This window comes from Micropterus salmoides, unplaced genomic scaffold, assembly GCF_014851395.1.
Source record: "Micropterus salmoides isolate LMB-PRFRI ecotype aquatic unplaced genomic scaffold, ASM1485139v1 Ms_hic_scaffold_3, whole genome shotgun sequence".
In the NCBI taxonomy this organism is placed as follows: domain Eukaryota; kingdom Metazoa; phylum Chordata; class Actinopteri; order Centrarchiformes; family Centrarchidae; genus Micropterus; species Micropterus salmoides.
The window spans coordinates 40,574,430-40,589,407 of record NW_024042261.1 but is presented as its reverse complement, the minus strand read 5'-3'; the positions used below and the strand labels follow the sequence as shown (position 1 = coordinate 40,589,407).

At 42.2% G+C, this 14,978-nt stretch overlaps 1 protein-coding gene across 2 annotated transcripts in view; it reads right to left on the bottom strand.

The window, feature by feature from the left end:
* The window catches only part of si:ch211-137a8.4 (cyclic nucleotide-gated cation channel beta-1), a 37,651-nt gene extending 23,757 nt beyond the window's left edge, over positions 1-13,894 (bottom strand). The window contains exon 1 of one of the 2 annotated variants that reach the window (XM_038693376.1): positions 13,703-13,894. The gene's annotated coding sequence lies outside the window, so the exon portion shown is untranslated. Of the gene's footprint in view, positions 1-6,621; positions 6,749-13,702 lie in introns of those variants that run through there. The other variant, XM_038693377.1, reaches the window with a different exon arrangement.
* Between the last annotated feature and the right edge of the window lie 1,084 nt (positions 13,895-14,978).

The window sequence follows — 14,978 nt, the reverse complement described above, 5'->3', positions numbered from 1 at the left end:
AGCAGTTAAATAAGTTGCTGTGTTGCTGTTTTTCCATCACTGCAGATGTCACAGCCCTGTGGAGACTTAACAGCGTGTGTGATCTGTTTCTTAATCTACAGTAGTCCATTTTTTTCTCAATATCTGCCCCGAAGCCTCTCGTCGACTTTCCAGCTCTCTAAGCTGAATTGAAGTTGTTTTATTCGGCTTTGTGCCCTCATTACCACGCAGACCTATATTTTCAAAATACAATTCCCTAATTATCCCTGCTGTCGTAGTTTTGCATCAGGAGCGGGGTTGGGAGGGGGGTGCTCTGAAAAGCCTTTCATGTGCAACGCTGTTAGGGTCCATTTATTCTCTACTCCATTCCTCCACATGCACAAAACAAAATGTTGAGCAAGATGTCTGTGTGCTGGTTCACAGCAGAGTTTGTTCATGATTACTCTGAGAAGAAAGAAAGAAAGAAAGAAAGAAAGAAAGAAATCTTTGCATTTTTGGGAGGATTTTTAATTAATTTCTGTTCGTATACAAACAAAAAATAATAAGGGATCTGTAGGCCAAACAGGAAACAGATTAATAAATCACTGCTTGAGCTTCTTTAAAGGCCCAGTCAGCATGTTTTGGCCATGTGAGTTACTGTATATAAACGGTTTGAACTATAGGTGTAAAGTAATGTAGGTGGAAAAGTAAATGTTATCGACTGCAGTGGTTCCTAAAGTGTGTGCCGCTCGCTCCCCTTTTCTTGAGAACATTTCATCACATAAAAGGACGAGCTGACATTTACATTAACTAATCTTTTAGTCACGCTTGCTGCATGGTTCTAGGGACGGCAGCTTGTCGGTCAGTCTATCACTGAGGTCCACACTGAAATATCTCAACATCTGTCTGCCATGACATTTGCAACAGATATTCAAGGTCTCTAGAGGATAAAGTCTAATGACTTTGGATACTTGACTCTACTTCACCGGCAGCTCAAAGTTTTCACTTATTTAGTGAAAGACAGTGGCACAACATTTTGTACAGACATTCATAGGCCAAAATTTATATTTGTCTGATACTTTGGTTTATGACCAAATGACCGCAAAACTTTCAGCCTCAGCTGTGCATTGTATTTAGCGCTAATTAACAAATGTTAGCATGCTGACTTGGTAAATGGAAAGTAAATGCAACAAAACAATATGAAGATTTCTAATAGAGCTCAAGGCAGTAAGATCTCAACCCTCAATACAATCTGCGCCAAATAAAGCTGTCAGTCAGCGTCCCTTTTTGTTTTATTTAAACCACAGATTTTACAGGGCTGCAAGAGGATGTTAACGTTACAGAAACTGTCCTTCAGCCTACAAACACTTCCACCACCAGCATCACCGAAACCCTTAACCTGCACGCTGTAGTCATGACCTTCACCTCTGACCTCTGGTCTCTGAGAGTAGAGGGTCAAGAGAAAAGAGGATTTCCCTGCAGGGAGCAATAAAGTTTCAAATTACATGACACTTGATTTAAGCCTGTTAAATCCATCAGAGGGATCGGAAGGGGCTGCACGCAAAGCTCGCACACAGGTTTACACGCGAAGGAAGATATCTGATCAACACAGAGCAGCTCAGAGCGGGACAACACGGCAACCACACATGGTAAAACAAATAAGATTGGGCTTTAACTCCTCATGTAGCCTGAATGAATACAAAACAGATTCTGTGTGGTTTCTGCTGCTTCAGTCAACAGGTTTGATGCCATCCTCCAAATGTATCTCAGCTGCCAGTAACCTGCTAAACTACGAAACACACCTACTCAGAGCTTTCAGCTGCCAAAACCACCACTGAATATTTCTTTTTTTTAAAACATGTGTGTTTTCATAAAAGAATAATGTGAGTCATATACGAGCTGATAATCAGGAGTGGATTGAGTCAGCCAGTAGCTGATCCATGAAGCTTAGCGGCTACATAACCATGAGTACGATGATGAGTACGAGTACTTTGACTGAAATATGAACTGCAACTTTCTGAGTATGAATGAAAACGACTGCCAGGTTTAGTGGAAAAAAATAAATGCCTTTTAATATCATTAGCCTTGTTTCCATCTAATTGTCACGTGAATTTTAAGCAGACCTTTGAAATATCGCAACAAAAAAAGCGTGTTTCCATCAGCTGGTTTGATCTGAGAGAAAACAGAGAGAGGTCCTCAGGAATGTGTTTCAAGCGGACAAGTTGCTACGAGCCATGTCTCCGCACGTTATGGGAATATCCAGCAAGACGCCGAAAGCGGAAACAGCTGATCAGACGTGGCAAAATTTTCTTTCTCTCGAACTTTGCCGTTTCCATCAACCTTTTCTAATGCGATACTTCAAATTGCGCATACAAAAACGGTGATGGAAACAAGGCTCTTAATTCCTTTTTTTGCCTCAGTCAGATTTTAAGATATTTAGAAAAAAACAAACTACAATCAGCCCAAGACAACCCCGTCACAGAATGTAAAATCTTTCTGACTTACAAACCTCAGATCAGCATAACAGAGAGTTTGGGGTCTATCTCTACTTTTACTCTGCATGGCACCCCGTCGTTGGCCTACAAGTCACTATTTCTGGTCACTCAGAGGTTGCTACATGAGCGCCAAGCTGTTAGTGTTTTGGGCCTCTGGTAGCCTAATATTCGTCCGACATTAATGCCAATAGTGACATATCTGCAATAAGTTATTGTTGCCTATGTTTTTCAGGCATCACATGACATTGTGTATATGCACTTAAACTTGTCAAACGTGACCACGAGGCTTTTTTAAGGCATTGTAATGACATCAGTATGTTGCCTTCGCTTTATTTTCAGAGATCTGACTTCTGTGAGGAAAAAGATATTGTACTGTGAGACGCCGTCACGGACAATAAACAAGTCTATATATATTTGTTTTTCTCCTTCAGATGCACAAAGAGGCAACAGAGCTGGTCATCCAGTCGACTTTGATTTGCTGGCAGGCAAAAAGCAACGACTTTAAGATGCATTTGTATCCCTGCAGGGTGCCACTGCAACTTTGGACTTTGGAGAGTTTACATTATAACTTATTTTCTTACGGAAAGTTTACTTGTTAGGTAACCTTGAAGAGCTTTTCTTAAATCAGATGTTTTTTTAATGAGAAACTGCAGAACAAACACAGGCTGGGGAAGCCAGGGACCTCAGAGCAGCAGGAGTTTATCTCAGGATCCAACATTTGGGACGGTTTAACACAGTTTTCTACTTCTTTTCTCCATGACTATCTGTGCTGTATAGCTGGAGAGAACAAACTCATCATCGCCTAGACATCTAAATAGCGTCTCGTCCTAACATAGACGCAGAGAGCCTTAGGACTTTGGTTTGGTTGTTGGGTCTGAGATGGAAGATAGTTTGATGGCAGTTGTGTAGAAGTTTGGCTGTCAATACTGCTCCTAGATCTGACACTACATTCAATTATTTACTTACTCAAAATACTTCATTTCAGTTAGACTTATGTTCATTATTACACATTAAAAAAGGCCAAATATGATATCTTACATTGGTTATTTTATCTGTCCAGCTCTTACGATAATCATCAGCAATTACTTTGACGTTTCACAGCAAATGTTTGGTTGTTTTTTCTACTTGACAAGCAACTGAAATGATTAACAATCGGCCAGACTAGGATGGGACAAATTGATAGTTTGAGTAATTGCTTTATGCAGTAATTGTTTAAGCACCAGTTGATTCAAATGAGGGACACTGTGATGTTTTAATTATTATTTGTGATGTGAATTCTCAGATACAGTAGATTTGAAACCAAATTTAGGCTTCACAGTGAGTATAATAAATTCAGTCTAATTCCGACTGACACGTAGTTGACAGTTTGTCCACATTACCGACACAATTTCATTACAGAATCGGTAGTCTTTTAGAAACAGTTCAGTAAACAACAAATTAATGAATTTAATACCAACCCTAATTCAACCAAGTATCCTAGCGGGTTAAAGGAACCGTCTGAATCTTACTTAAAGCTGTAATTTACCCTCTAGGCTTGTAGTAATGATACTGTAGTCATGGGAAGAATGGATAACGTCTTTGGTTTAATGCCTATAAATAGCTTTCTGCACAGGAGGTAGAATAAAATGAATCAGTTGAGATCCATCTGCCAGAATTCAAACTGTACATATCTTCCTTCTGAACATTCAACTTTTCAGTTCAGGTGTTTCACAATGGTTCATCCAAATTCTAGTTCATATTTGACTGACTAAAGCTGTGGGAAACTCTCCAAAACTAAAACACAGCATTTACGGTTTGAAATTGGCTGGATGATTGGATCTGTAGGTGACTTGAAGCAGAGATGCATCATGGACCCAATACTCCTGCTGACTGAACCTCCAAAAATCCACCTTAATTCCAAACATGCACTTTCTTTCATTCTTTCTGTAACCATCCAGTTTGCTGTCCCACATCATTCAAACTGTAAGCAGCTTTACTTCAACCATCAATCCTGCTTCAATTTATGGATCTTGTTTCTTAAAGCCAAAATAATTCACTTTCACCACATAGTTTCAGGCCCAACACTTTAATCCTCCCTGTTTCAAATTTCTGAAAACCACCAGCATAATAAACCTGATTTTCATCCTAGACAACTTGATCAAATTTCAGTTATGTTCTGAGGGAAACGGAGCTGATGCCAGGATTATGTTTGGTGGGAATGTTTTTTGAAACCAAAAGGCAACACTGAGGGTTTGGTCCTACGTGTGGTTAGGTTTAGGCTTCCAGTCCATCAGAACTGCACTTCTGGACTGGCAATCAGACGTTCACGCCCACTTCAGGACGTGATTGGTCAGCTGTGCTTGGGTGAGAAAGGATCCAGGGTTTGAACATCTCCCTTTTCACTTTTCATGTTAATACATATCGGTTCTTCACTCCATCTATCACATAAGTCAAGCAGCTATTCAGGTCGGACAACATGTTGTACGAATTAGTTCTCATCAAGCGTAAGTCTTAGGCCCCTTCCACACTACTCCGTTTTTGTTTTAAAATGGGAGTTTTAAAACTAATATGGTCTCCGTCCACAGCAGCGTTTTAGCTGCGTATCCGAGTTGATCTCCGTCTACATTAAAACAACTGAAAACGCACATCTAGTGGCCGTTGCCGTACACTGGGCGTGCACGTGCCGGTATAAACACAAAGCAGAAGGTCTATTCCGCTGTTCCAGAAGATTTGGAAAGAACGCTGCAAAAACTGAGCTCTCAAAAACAAGGAAAAAAAGCATTAAAATGGGGGAAATATTGCTTAAAATAAGCAAGATTATCTACCAGCAGAACAAGAATATTTTACTTGCTGCTAAAGGCTAAAAAAACCTTGAAACAAGTGAACTTCTCTAACATAAAAGCCGCCTGGTAAGAAGAAATATCTTGTCAGACAAAAAACAAGTTTATTTTGCCTTCAATTAAGATAGTTACTCTTACTAAGAATAAAGTACTACAGACGATGGACCGATAACGAGCTGGGACGGTTACTGAATGGAACAGACTGGAGTTAACAGACTGGGAGTCGTTGCAAAGTAAATACGGCGACATGCACAGTACAAGTGTCGGCTGTGTTATTTGTACGGCATGAAATATTTTAATAAAAATACCAAATCAAAAACTCTGTCAGCAGCATCGTGTTTCTGCTTTGCACAACTTATAAGAGCCAAGCGTGAGTAAACGAGACTCTCCGGAGTTTTAAAACGGAAAACGGGGTCGGCAACGTTTTTTTAAACTTATCCGTTTCAGGTCTTCGTTTTCGCCATTTTTGTCTGGACAGGAGGTGCAAACGTAGCAAAAGGTCTGTTTTAAAACCAAAACGCAGCAGTGTGGACGGGGCCTTAGGCAGCAAAAGCACTTAAGCAGTTAGGGAAAGATTCTGGCTTTGGTTAAATGTCAATATAGTAAACTAGATTTTCTGAGCACCTAAACAGAACCATTTTCTTGATCTCTAAGAGTGGATGTCATAGGAAAACAACGGAAATATGTTGTCTGTGAACCTTTGACAGACACGTTCAGGATGAACATTGTGTTATTTGATATGTTAATTAACATTTCCTCATTATGTTGACAAAAAAAAATCATACAGAAGGCATTACACATCCACCTCAACGTTATGCATTCTCAAACCTCAACAAAACTCAACTTTTGTTTCCTCCAACAATCCAATCATCCACGCTTTCACCACTAAGTCACCCTTATCTAAGCTCAGTTAAAATTTACATATTTCCCTACACACTGCGTCCTCATCCAGTGAGCCATATTTGGCACATTTTACGATAACAACCCTGCTAATAAAAGTCCACTGAAAGTTGATAAGACATTTTAGCATGTTACATTTTAACGGCAAGTCAGGATTAGAGTATGCGTTCAATTTCAACTGGCTTTGGGCTCATCAGATGCTCCAGTGTTCAGGGTTTCATGTGTGGTTCAAACAGAATCCATGTTCAGGCCCTAAAGTCTCGCCCATATCAGACTTCCTCTTGTTCCTACCAATCACCCAACAGCTCATCCACCTCCATCACACTATAGACATTCCTCACAACAAGCCCCAAGTTTAAAGGCACAATCTGTGTTTTCTTTTCTTCCCCTCCCTGTCCATAGTGGCATCATTATATGAGCCTATTATGGCGTTACAGAGGTCGACTCACAGACTAAATGCCTTGTTTCTGTCCGCCATGGGAGCCTTCTATAGAGCCGCAACTCCCTCCTTCAACAGAGAGGCCCCTTCATCGCGCTGCCCTCCTCCTCTCATCCTCCTCGCTCTCTTCTCCCTCAGACACAGACAAGCCTTTATCTGCCCATCATGTGCTCGCTCTCTCCTTCTCTTTTTTCTCTAGCCTGACCCTGTTTTCCACAGTGAACAGGCATGCCGGTTAGGATTTGGGGGGAAACACACACACATATACATGCAGAACGAGGGCGAAAGGGCTGATTTGGAAAGCCAGCTAAATATTTTATCCATGGCCACGCTATCTGTCTGTGTAGCTTAATACCGATTTGATGTTATCTCCTAAGTCTTTCCAGCAGAGGTTTTTTTTTAATTTTCCGGTCAAATAATCTCTTCGTGTCTGCTGTGCCGCATCTAAACTGTACGCCATGTCACCTTGTGGTGCTCCAGCGTTGTCTTTCCAAGCTCTCTGGCTGGCAGATGGAACATGGATGTACCGTTACATCCAGCCAATAAACACCACCAATGTAAACACAAATCCACTGCAGAGCAGCACCATACTATTACTTTCAAATTTGTTATGAAGCGATTCATCATTTCGTCTAAATAGCATCAGCAGATACTGAAAACATCTTCACATCACTTGTCTTGTCTGAGCAACCTAAACCCCAACGATATTCAGTTTACTAGGATGTGGAACAGATACAGGAAGCAAATCCTCAAGTTTGATGTTCTGGAAATTCCAACAAAATCAGTCAATAAATCAATGATCTAAATAAACCAGATACAGAAGACACAAAACACTGAAGCTAAGTTAGCTGCATTTCCTTGTAGCGTACATTGAAAGAATTTAAAAAGGAAAGTTTTTTGTCAAGCAACGAGAAGTGAGTTCACCCTTCACGACACCACTAGTGCAAACTACAGGGCTTCATTTTTCCAAATCCTAAGCTTTTACACCGTGTGCCCTTCTTCTATCCATAAGATCCATCCATAGACCCATTATTGAAATAACTTGTTGCTGGGCTTTGTTCAGACCTTTAGGTCTTTCTTTTCGGCTATAGTCACTTTATCAAGGTCTCCTGAGATCCCAACTTTGTGAGATTCAATTATAGGAAAATGTGTACAAAATGATGCACGGTACATGTTGGGAAATTTCAATTTGATGCAGTGGTTCAGCCATAAATACACTGTGCATGGGGTTTGGATATTTCAGTCAAGACATGTCTCCATTCAGTGATAGAACAATGTTTTCTTTATCTGTCGATATGTTTTAGCGCATTAATTACAAAGCATGTAACATTACTGCTGGTAACATTTCCAAAACACATCCCAATTTAGGTTGTTCTATGTTTTAACACCTTTCAGGCTGCCAGTGGTTTTCCTGCAGTTCTCTACAGTATGAAAACCAACTTGCAAAGGCTTGAAAGCTGCTGGAGCTGCATAATCCATCACAGTGAACAGCATCATGTCAGAATTATGTTACCGTTATGTGGTAATGGACTGCAGACTTTCACAATCTGTCTTCATTTACCATATTTGACAAAGCAAACATGATAAGTGACTCAAGCTGATTTTCTGCAAAATCACCTTTTGAAAACATAAACAATTATTACACTTTTACACCTTCAGGGAACCAGCGACGCCATTTCACTCAGTGTAATGAGTGCGACTGTTTATGCTGTCATCCAGCAACTTAAAGGGTAACTTTGGTATTTTTTAAAGTTATTTTCCCATGTTTTTGTGTCTATGTGACATCAAAAAAAGCAGGGCCAATCCGCAACGTAATGCATGCAGACATTTGCACCCCATCAAAGGACGTTCACGAAGTGCTTGTTTTTACCGCCGACAGGCTCTGATTGTTATTACAACATTGTGCAAAGGATGCCGACAGAGACAGGCCTTTTTTTAAAGAGTAAGATCCTTTTTGATTAACCAGGAACAGTCACTGTTTCGCTTTCGTTAAAGCCACCAGACTCCATTGATAAAAACAGTCATTTTACCTCGCAGTTGCAGTTCTACCGCTGGCTCGGTCGGTTAGTTTGTTCGTGTTATTGTGCGACTTTGGTTGGTAACCGATCGAGGCAGCGGTGGACCAGAGAGGTAAAATTACTATTTTTGTCTAGGGAGTCTGGTGACTTTGAAGAGAGCGATAAAGCGACTGTTTTTGGTTATACGAAAAATTTTACTGGCTCTGGCTGTGTAGGGATCCATTTAAATAACGTTTAAATAACAGTGGACGTACTTTGATAGGGCGCCTTGTTTCAATGCTGCCGACTGCAGCGCGCTTCCCCCAAACCTGGACCAATTTCAAAAAATGTTGTCCCAATTAGTGACATAGAGACAAAAACATGGGATAATGGGGTCCAGGTTGAAAAATACTGAAGTTACTCTTTAATTGATCACAAGTCGAGATGCGTTAGTATCTGGTTGGCTGACCACCTCTCCTAAACAATGTCCCGGGGAAAACTCTTTCACAGTCCTTTAATATCAATATGAAGAATCCTCAGGGTCAACTGTGGCCTGGTATCGGCCTCGCTCATGTCTGGAGAAAGATGGACTGAGTCCTGTTATCCCATCCAGAAAATGAGACATTTTTATCAGTCAGATCTTTTCAAAATGATTTCACATCATTTCTGAATCAGAATTGTTTCTACATGCTGGTTTCACGTGTTAAAACCCCTCATGATGTGCATGTGATGTGGAAAGAACGGAGGAGGAAATGTCCTGTACATCACTGAACAATTTCCTCCTTGTCTTTCCACAGCGGACGCCATGTTCGACGTCTATACAACCATTTTCCTCCATCTGCTCGTCTGATTTTTCGCGGTTAGATGGCGTGCACATGGCCAACGCTGAATGCACCCCATCGTGTGGTTTGTCCACAGAACTGGAATGTCTGTCTCGTCTTTTTCCTTCAGTTTATCCTCTTTTTTCTCATCTGCCTCCTGTCCTCCATGTTTGTCCCCATCCTCTTTCTTTTCCACCACTGTTTCCACTCTTCTCTACTCTCCATCAGTTTTCAGTTTCCTTCATTGTCTCCTCCTTTTCTCCTTTCACTTGTCCACATTGCTCCCATGAACCTCCATTTTGTCTCCTTACTGCTTTTCTTTCTTGACAGCTTCACCACTGTCCTCATTCCCTTTTAGTTAGTCTCCTTTCCTCCTCTGAGCCTCCTCTATTTTCTCCTCCTCAAGTTTCTTTTTCCTTCGTTTGTCTGTCTCTTGTCATGTCTCATATCTCTTCCTTTAGTTTGTCCTGCCATCCTCCCATGCTTGCTAACTGTCCCTCCTTCCCTTTGTACATTTTTCTCTCCTTTCTTTCCCCTTTAAATCCACCATCCATCCTTAGCTTCCTGTCATTCCTCTCTGCCATCTCCCTCGTTCTGCTCTCCTCCTCATCTCCCTTTCATTGTTCTGACATCACACTCTAATTTGTCTTGTCTGTGTCTTACGTCCGCTGCCCGTCCATCTTCCATCTTTGTCCCACCTGCTTCTTTCTTCTCTCCTCCTCATCTTCCTTTCATTGTTCATCACAATCTTTTTTTCTTTAATTTGTCCATCTTTGTCCCCCTGCTTCTTTCCTGTCTCACCTCCTGTTCTTTAACACTTTTGTCATTTTAACGTTGGCTTTACTTCCTCTTTGTTTGGGGTCCTTACAGCTTTGGGCTTTATAGAAATAATAATGAACCGATTTCACCCCTCTTTTCTTCTGACCTTTTAAAAATATGTCCTAGAGTATTCAAGCGGTAACCCTGCTCTTTGTTACAGGCTGGGCTTGCACATTTGATGGCAGATAGCCAGACCATGAAAACCAAACCAAACCATGACATATTTCATGTTTTATTTTTTATATGGGCTATGCATGAACAAGTCAAGTCATTCACAGACCAAGAAAGGAACGGCAGCAAGAAGAAGTAGCATCACTACATAATAGTGGTACACACTTTTGGGGGTCAGAGAGGTCGAACTTTCTGCTAGAGACTTATGGGCAAACTGTCTCCGGTAGGAGGGATCAAAATAGACTCATTTCATATAGTATGTAACCATCTTTTACAGCTGATTTCTGAAACACGTTATCGGTTCAAAATCACATTTATAAGCCACTTAAGTACCAGTCATGGTACGTAACTAAATTAATTTACTGGTGCTTGTACTTAACTTGACTTCTTGTGTTTTATGCTACTTCATACTTTTACAGCTACTTAGTTTGGCCACTAGTTACTTTTCAGATTTAACATACTAAAGAAAAGGATGTGTTAGTAATTCCAAATAGCTCCTCGACCAGCTACAACCATTTTTCATCATTATGCATCGGTATGATCAAATAGTATGATATAATATTGACAGGGGCCATTGCTGCACAATGAGTACTTTTACTTTTAATTCTTTAATTACATTTTGCGCATATATCTTATATACTTTTACTTAAGTAGGATTTTTCTTGACATGTTTTATGACATGTTTAGGGTTACATTTGTCCTGTATGATCTCTTCACTCAGTGACACTTTACTTTAATCATCCCTATTTAGCTTTTCTATGCAGTACGTGTGCTACATGTGGTTTATAACACATTCTTCTGGGGTTGTAAGCAGATGATCATGATTAATGTCAAAAAACTACAGCTCCTCCTGTGGGCACCCATACAGTCTTCATAAGCATAATTGTTGACAAATACTACATTAATAGCCCACAAACCACCTTATATTTGCTTAGAACTACATTTGAAATGTTAGATGGATGGTTTGAATTGGATTATTTGATTATGAATGTTAAAAACTTGTTCATCATTTGTCTCCTCCATCTGTCTCCCTTCTTTCGTTCTTTTCTTTTCCCTTCTGTCTTACTTTTAATTCATCTCCTCGTTATTTTTCCCTTTAAAATCTCCCCCCTTTTCTCCTCCTCCTCCTCCTCCTTTTGTTATGCTAAACGTTACCGCTTCTTATGAGCGCGAGACACACAGAGACGCTTTTAAAGGAGGAGAGAAGAGGGCTCGAGCTCCAGTGTGTGCTATTGAGAAGGAGGGAGGGAGGGATGCGCGTTCCCGAGGCTGAGCGGGAGGAGGAGGAGGGGAGGAAGCCAGTCAGCCATCCAGCCGTGCGCGCATGCTCGAGACAGCAGGTGCCCGAGCTCCCGTTGAAGAAGAAAAAAACTCATTTGCATTGCTAATGAGCTCCTCTGAGCCTCCTCCCCCTCCATTTTGGGGGGCAAAAAAAAGCTCCTAATATGGCGACATGTTTTTATTCGTGTTCTCCGTTTCCTGTCCTTCCAAAGACACACAGAACAAAATATAAAAAGAAAAAGCTTTGCTTATATTACGGTTGATAAGGGATATTTTCAAATTTAGCAGCAACAATAAAAACTAAATCCCTGTTAAGAAGTATGAAGGTCACGAGACTGTTGACTGGCTCTTCTGTAGACACACTTTAAATCACTATAATAGCCTACAACATAAAAGCGACTTTCAATTATGGGCAAGTTTGTGGGGCGATTCTTTTGGGTTAATGAACCGATTTAAACCTGTTTTTACCATCAGATTCACAAAGGGGACAATAGACTGAGTGTGACAAGTCAGACTGGCCCCTGTGCATCCCAACAAGCCTTAAATGATCAGTGAATCATCGGGATAGCGATCATTAAGAGCAACGAGTGAAGGGGCTCATGGAGGGCTTGGACATCATCATCATCAACAACAACAACAGTGAGAGGGGCTCACGCTGAATCCCTCACTGAGCAAAACAAGTGAAGCGCCAAATTCCCAACAAGCAGCCCCCTTGTCTATTGTGGGGGGAGAAAAGATGCTGGCGTACTTCTTCCTTCTGAACCTCCAACCTCTTTATAGAAAGCAGCAAATACTGCTAATAATAACGATTATAGCAATGATGAATTGTTAGTTTAATTCTAAGAAGAATCATGTTCATGACCTCCTTTACATCCCGCACATGGACGCGCGGCTGTGATTATGATGCCATTTCAGTCTGTCTGTCTGTCGCCATGTGCGTGCGTTATTACACGCGCTTCATCGAAAATGGCTGAGAGACCCTCACACCCCCCACCCCGCGTTTCAGTATCTCTCTCTCTCTCCCTTATGGCGCGCGCATTGTATAACATTCTCGGTTTATTGCACTGTTGTTGTTGTTGTTGTTATTGTTGTTGTTGTTGTTATTGTTGTCGAGGCGCATTAAACAACTTCGCCCCGGAATTTTGGTATTATTTTTCAAACTGCACGCGCTGAAACACACACACACACACACACACACACACACACACACGTCAGATGCACAGAGGCAGATTTAACATTTGCCCGTATATGTCTGCCCCCGAGAGCAACAACCGCCCCTATACAGTCTGGAAATACCAAGAACCTCATGGAGCAGCTATACATCCCTGCAGGAATATTATACAGACTCCATATGAGCTCCCTGTTGAGCCTCACGTGACCATTATAACAAATACAATGCATATATACACATAGCCTATCTAAAATATATTCCGCTCTGTTGCTCCATAACAACGAGAAACAGCGCACAAAAACGCGCACAGCGCATAAACCCAGACCGGAGCCAGCATGTGTGACTGACCCGAGCTGTTCAGTCACAAACTGGACATATTTCTGATTTTGAAACATTTTCCCCTGTTGCTTCCAGAAGCATCCAGATCAGCGTTTTGGGGCACACCGCGCAAGCAGCGTCGCCAAACAACAGCCCCGCTCATTGTCCCCCTCCGCCGCCACCGCCACTCTCTGTCCCCTCGCGCCCACCGGAGACCTTCCAACCACGGCCAAAAACAAGCCCCTTGCAGGAGGACCCCAGTCAGTAGGCTACATCTCACTGCACCCATTACTACTACTACTACCGGCAGGTTAATTTGACCGTTAAGGGCTAATTACCCGCCTGCTAATCGCCATTAAAAGCATTCACGCGACCTGTAGCCTCAAACTGCGGCGGACAAATAAAACGTTTAATTTAAGAGGAGATGAGAAAACACGAATTAAAGGCAGAGATGAATGCAAACAGCAGCGAGATGATGAGAGCAGATTAATTGAATAAATGAGCCAAACGAACCTCCTTTCGTGTGCGTAAATCCGTTTCCAAGCGCGTTGAGAGAAAGGTAATAAGCTTGTTGTGTTGGACGGGAAAAGACGCTGCCGGGGCTAAATCCAACCAGCCATCCTCCCTCTCTCTCTCTCTCTCTCTCTCTCTCTCTCTCTCTGGTGTCTAGGTCTCTCGCCTAGAGTCTGTCTCTCTCTCCTTCTCGCTCCCTTGCGCGTATGCGTCTCTCTCTCTCTCTCTCTCTCTCAGCCAATTGTCTGAGATGGAATTGGCGCGAGGGGTCGCGCAGCGGGACGTGGACAGGTCCCACTGGCGCACCGAACACACTCACGTACACACATAGGACGCCTTCAACCTCTCTCACCCCCCTATGGTTGCCCCTAGCAACTATGAAGAACACCACCAGTACCCCCCTAAATTTCACCCCCCCTTTAAGAGAATTTAGAGGAAAATGATCTTCTTGGGGGTTCATTTGCTCTGGGCACAGAGAACAGAACGTGATGCACCAGTTGTTCCATATACCCCCCAAAAGAGGTGATTTAGAGAGAAAGATGAGCGAGAGACATAGACAAGCAGAGAGAGAGAGTCAGTGGTAGTCTGGGCGCCAACAGCTTACAACTCTCCCTGTGGTGGCTGCTCCATTCACGTTTCAGGCATTGTTTTATACGTGTGTGTGTGAAGGCAGGAGAACAATAGGGGCAAAGCATCAGAGCACGGAGAGGGGGGAGAATGGGGAGGGACGGGTGTGAGGAGACCCCCCCCCCCCCCTCCATCTTCTTTCAGATATCATCCATTCAGAGTGAACTGAAAGAAGATGGAGGGACGGACAGACTACATGTCCACGCTGCGCCGGGCTAAATTCAAAAATGCACACTTTTCTCTGCGTTGTCACTCTCCGCCCACAAAACAACCCCGGATGTTCACTGGATGTGACCGCGTTGTGTTCCAGTTGCACTGACACTCCGTCACATCTCCGTCCGCTGGATGATTCTGCACCACACGACTTACCAACCAACATTCATTCATTGATGGGCCGCCTCACTTTCATGCAGGAGACCCGAGTTGGTGTCCTGTCACAGACCTGCCAATCTTTTTTAAGTGACCACAATCAAGTGATTTAGTTGCCTTTAGTTGCCTTTCAAAAACTGGTAGAGACAAACAAGCCGAATTTGTGCACAATATGCATATTTTTTTGTTGTTTTCTCGCTTTGATTTCTGAAAATCTAGCGAGAACTTCACACTGAACTATCACATCAGCCCGTGACTGTAACCAACCAAGTTTCTTCAG